This window comes from Prunus mume, linkage group LG1 (assembly GCF_029339155.1).
Source record: "Prunus mume cultivar Tortuosa linkage group LG1, ASM2933915v1, whole genome shotgun sequence".
NCBI classification, from domain to species: Eukaryota; Viridiplantae; Streptophyta; class Magnoliopsida; order Rosales; family Rosaceae; genus Prunus; species Prunus mume.
In genome coordinates, this window is record NC_142698.1 from 15,866,935 (window position 1) to 15,872,859 (window position 5,925).

General features: G+C 37.2%; 1 pseudogene; it reads left to right on the forward strand.

Annotated features, from left to right (window-relative positions):
• The first annotated feature begins 3,930 nt into the window (after positions 1–3,930).
• On the forward strand, positions 3,931–4,977 carry LOC148921145 (uncharacterized; annotated as a pseudogene).
• Positions 4,978–5,925: the final 948 nt, after the last annotated feature.

The following is a 5,925-nucleotide window of genomic DNA, read 5'->3' on the forward strand; positions in this document are numbered from 1 at the left end:
CTATTAATATTATTATTATTATTATTATTCTCTTACATCATATATTTAGTATGTATATCATTGTATGTATGTATGAATGTTCTTTGGTTCTATTTCTCGGTAAGGATACTTCCTCGCCGGTCGTACCTTTGAGAATGTTTATGAGAGTCTAACCTCTCGGAACTCTTAAATTGAGTGGTGGGCTTCGTGAAGTATTATTCACGGATTACGGATTTGAGATCCGGTATAAAGGTGTTAATATGTATGCATGTACTGTTTATGTTGTTTTGTTATGCTTATGGTTTCCTTGCATATAAAAAGTGGGGGTTACACTATTTTGTTTTCACTTGAACTAAACTTGGTTTTTGTCCACTCACAACTTTCTTTTGCCCCGATGAGCTTTGCGATTGAGCCGGACCGGTGCATCTTGGAATTCGAGTCTTTGTAGAGACTCTTGGTACCTTTTCCTTTCAGTTGTGATATTTGGTTGTATTTTGAATTGTAGATATGCTCATACGCCTAACGAGGGTTTAAATTTTGTAAGGCACTGAGGCCTTGTTTGTAAATTATTCTGTAAAGCATCTTGTTGGTTGTTTTTAATCAGTAAATTTTGAGCGAGTTGAATTGGGAAATGTTCAATTTACAGGAGACTCTGCCAAATTTTGGTAGAAAGTCTCGATCTTTAGTAAATGGGCCCGGCATCGGGATGATGTCGGTAATTAGGCGGGGTCCGTCCCAGGTTCCAAGGAATTTCTGGACGGGTCCTGTCAAATTGCTTTTCCCAATTTGAAATTGTTTAAGCTTGTGTGGTCCTTGGTCTGTCGGTTCTTTTGATATTTTATGGTGTTGTCTGATATGCTTTTTTCAATATGAAATACATGTGGTCCCAAGGCATTTGTGCTGTTTTGTCTGCATAATTGTCGGTAGATCTGAGTCAATATCAAGTTTAGAATAGTAGATGGGTAGTAAAGATAAGTTGGTGAGATAAAATAGTGATTTTTATATCATTTTTTGGTTTTTTTTTTCCTCAGGTGATCCAGATTTTTTCTCCATAGAAATTCACTATGGAGGTTATATTTCATAGGGGGAAGTATGTTCATGGTAAGGTTACATGGGCAAACAACTGTAACACTGACCACTTGTCAATGCTTAACCTGTATGATGTTGCTATATCTTTAGGATACGACCATAAAAAAATACAATACCACTACTGGAACAAAAGAAGGGGTTTTGTTCCAATTGAAGTAGATTCCTATGAGTTGAGTTTGTGGAGCACACACTTACCTCTAGAGTTCAACCGTTATATCTCTTATATAAGCCTCAACCACATTTCCCAGAGAGCCAGACATCTGCATCTACTCCACAGTTCATCAAAGTAAAAGTTGAAACTGAAACTGATGTTCGTGAGTTGGGGAACTAACTTGTATAAGTGGATGTTGGTTTAGATGATGATGATGAGGCAGATGAATTTGAAGATGATAAGGCAGATATGAGGCACCTAAATTTGAAGATGATGAGGTTGAAGATGATGATAGTGGGGAAGAGGCTGTTGAAGACAATAGTGAGCCAGGCATTGAGTTGATTGACTCTGAGTTTGAGCAGTAAGATGAATAAGTGTTCAAGAGAGTCTTGGAAGAGGATGACAACTTATTTGATAAACATGTAGTTGATGAAGAAAATGAAGAATACAATGAAGAATCTGGTGAGGTTAATAGTGAAGACTACAATACTGAGGAACTTGTAAGTCTTGATGAAGAAGATGAGGATGAAGTTATGAGAAACTGTAGACGCAAAAGAAAAGCTCCTAGGTTTAAGCAGTTTAGAAGAGAATTTGATTCGCTGAAGCTAACATTTTATTTGGGAATGAAATTTCCCAACATGGACCAGTGCAGGGAAGCAATAAAGTATTATGCAATTGCAAGTGCAAGGCCATTAAAGTGGGCGATGAATGATTCTTATAGGGTGAGGCTAAAATGTGAAGGAGATAATAGACAAAAGGTTCCATGTTCATGGATGTTGTATGCTTTTCATGTGGAGAAATGTCCAACTACAAGAATTAAGACATAGATGCCAAGGCATACATGTGGAAGGAGGCAAAGAATCAAGTATGCCACTTCATCATTGCTGTCTAAGAAGTTTGATGAAGAGTTAAAAGATAATCCCAAAATGAAAGTGATAGATTTGATAAAGACTGTAAGGAAACATTAAGTAATATATGTAAGGCTTATTTACTGCAGTACCCCCTGAAACTGTGGTCAAATCTCAATTTGTCCCCTGGAAGTTAAAATGACTCATTTTACCCCATTGACCGATGTTTTATGTCTCACTTTGGCCCCATCATTAAGTCCGTCAAAAAATCTGTTAAAAATACTGATGTGGCATTAATGGGACCCACAATTTTGCTGAACTAAGTGCCATGTGGGCAAAGTGGAGCCCACTTACACATGGAAACTTAATAAAATATTATTTAAGTTTAAAAATAAATAAAACATAAAAATAAAAGAAATTAAAACTAAAATCCTCCACATACGGCCAACCCCCCAAAACCCCAGTCCCACTATCACCCCAAGACACCTCTAGCCAAATCTAACCCCACCACTGTAACCTCAATCTCCCCACCCCATGCCCCCAAGATTTCAGACCCCCCTCAGAATTTTTAGTATTTCTAGGGCCGGTCAAAGGTTTTCGATTTTTGGGTTTTTTCTTGTTTTGAGCTTTGAGTTTTTGGGTTGTTCTACAGTTTCTTTATGTAGTTTTTTTAAAAAAATTTGTTGAAATTTTGACCTAGATTAGTGTTGGTTGCTAAGAATATATCTGATATGGGTTTTGGGAAATTGCATATGGGGAAGAGAAATAACGATGTGGAGGATGAGGAGATAGGATGGTGAGTTGGTTGCTTTCTCAGGGTAGTGGGAAGAGGAAGAGAGGATGTTGGATTTTCAAATCATCGAATTTAATTATCAGACTTTCAAAATCACTCAAAATTAGTCAAATCCTCCGTCCGTTTTCATATCCTCTAGGATTGGCAAGCCTCCATCAAAAAACACCAAGAACCATTAAAGCCAATAAGCTCTACTTGACCTTACTATCGAAGACCCAAATTCCATTAAAAGGGTTTCCATTGTTTCCTTAGGATTTTTTATTCTCAAAATGAAGGACCAAGTTGTATCATACAAGGATTTTTGACTGGTTCAAGAAGAGAGAGAGAGAGAGAGAGAGGTGGTCATGGTGCACAGTAAGGTTTTGAGAAGGGTAATGATCATTTGGGTTAGAAGATGGGTGCGGTGGTTTTGGTTCAGGGAGGAGGCTGGGTTTTGGGTATGAGAGAGAAGAAGAGAGAGGAGAATAATTGAGGATTTTTTTTTTAATTTTAAATAGCTAAATTAAGTTTTTTAAAATATATTTTTTTTATTTTTAAAATTTTTTTTTTTTTGCACACATGGCACTTAGTTCAGCAAAATTGTGGGTCCCATTGATGCCATGTCAGTATTTTTAACAGATTTTTTTGACAGACTTAACGGTGGGGGGCAAAGTGAGACGCAAAACATCGGTCAAAGGGGTAAAGTGGGTCATTTTAACTTTTAGAGGGCAAACTGAGATTTGACCATAGTTTTAAGGGGCACTATAGAAAATTAGCCTAGATGTAACTAGGCTCAAGTTTATAAAGCCAAGAGTTTTGCAAAAGTCAGAATTCAAGGTAGTATTGAATAGCAATATGGAAAGTTGTGGGATTATTGTGAGAAGTTAAAGAGAATTAACCCTGGAAGTACTATCATTGTGAAACTAATTTGTAGGGTCAAAATCCTATTTTTAAGAGGATTTATATATATTTTGGAGCACTTAAAAAAAGATTGGTGGAAGGATATAGACCAGTGGTGGATTTTGATGGGTGCCATGTTAAAGGTTCTCACCCAAGGCAAATTCTAAGTGCAATTAGGGTTGATGGAAATAATGGGATGTATCCAATTACTTTTGTTGTTGTTGAAGTTGAAAACACAGAGACTTGGAGTTGGATCTTTGACATATTCTTTCAAGATGTTGGTATTCAAAATGGCAATGGGTGAGTTTTCATTACTAATAAGCAAAAAGGTTTAGGGAATGCCATTCATGCTTTGATACCCAATGCTGAGCACATGCATTATGTGAGGCACTTGCATAATAATTTTAAGCTTGCATGTCATACTAGTCTAGCTTTGAAGTAGAGGTTGTGTTCAATAACTAGGGCAACAACATTACCTGTATTTCAAGTTGAAATGGAGGAGATGTTGGATCATTCGGAGGCAGCATATAAGTGGCTTGAAGAGAGACCAGCTGCTCATTGGAGCAGATCACACTTTACTATAGTCCCAAAGTGTGATATACTTCTAAACAAATTGTGTGAGTGTTTTAATGTTGCAATTTAAAAGCAAGGGATAAGCCTATTGTTACTCTTTTGGAGAGAATTAGAACATACTTAATGCTCAAAATGGCTAGACTTAGAGAGATAGTGTGGCTCCATGAGGTTGGTCCAAGAATATTTGCTATTGTGGAGAAGAATACAATTGAAAGTGGTCAATGCATAGCTTCATATGCTGGTGAGGGGAGGTATCAAGTTAATAGTATGTTGGGAGCTATGTTTTTTGTGGATTTAGAAAGCCATACATGCACCTGCAGAAAATGGGAGTTAAGTGGAATCCCATGTGCATATGCCTTGGCTATAATAACAAAGAGTGAGCACAGACCTCTGGATTTTATGCATACACTTTACAAAAGGCCAACATATGATAGGGCTTATAAGGGGTATATATCTCTAATGCCTAGTAAAGCATATTGGAGAAAAACAGGGCACCCATCATCAAGCCACTTGTTTATCACATCCAACCAAGAAGGCCTAAACTAAGCAGAAACAAAGAATCTAATGAAATACCAAGAGGGGCAACAAAGCTAAGGAGGTATGATATTGTAATGACATGTCACAACTGTGGACAAGTAGGTCACAATTTTGCAAGTTATTCCTAAAATGGACATGTTAGATTTTTTTTAATAATTTTTTTTATTTACACATTTCATTTGTTGAAAATGGCTATATTGACATGTGATTTTTTGTTTTTGTTATGTTAACATGTAATTTGTTGTTATTAACAATGAAGGGTCAACCTAAAGGTGCTAGAGCAAGAGGCGGCAAGAGGGGAAGATGAGCTGTGAGGGGAAGAAGTGCCAGGGGAAGAGGAGCTGCAACTAGTAATTGAGGTGTTGATAATGCTAGTGCCAATGCAAGTGGAACAACAACTACAAATGGAATGGTTGATGTTATGAGTAGAGGTGTTGTGAAAGGCAGAGATGTTGTGAGTGAACAACAACAAACTCAGGCCAGACCAAAGTTTAATGTAAGTACTTGGATTAAACCTTGATGTTTTGAATCAATAATTGCATTATTGTGGTGTTTTTTGAAGGCTTAAGGGAGCTATGCTTGCAACAAGTGAGAATAGGAGCCCATGTCCCCCAAGACATAAGAAAGAACAATCTATTTGCTGGTTCACAACCTACCCAAGGTTCAAATTCCCAACCTGTGAAAGCTTCAAGTTCATAAGCTCTTTCACAACCTGCCCAAAGTTCACAAGCTTCTCAAGATTCAGGTTCACAAGCTCCTCAAACTTCAAGTTCACAAGCTCCTCAAGGTTTCAAGTTCACAACCTCAAACAATGGTAACTTCTCCAAAAAGGCCTAGATTCAAATCTCCAGCAAAACGAGCAAGGCTATGGAGAGTTTAGTAAGATATTTAAAGTGAATGGACCAAGAGTTGTGATGTTTATTTTGATTTTGTGGATCATTTTCGTTTGCAACTCTTTAAGGGGTATATTTTGAACTGATTTTGTACAAGCTAATATGCAAAGCTTTAGTAATGAAGATGTATTTTTGAACTGAATTTGGACAAGCTCTGATGGCAAAGCTATATGTTGTGGATGT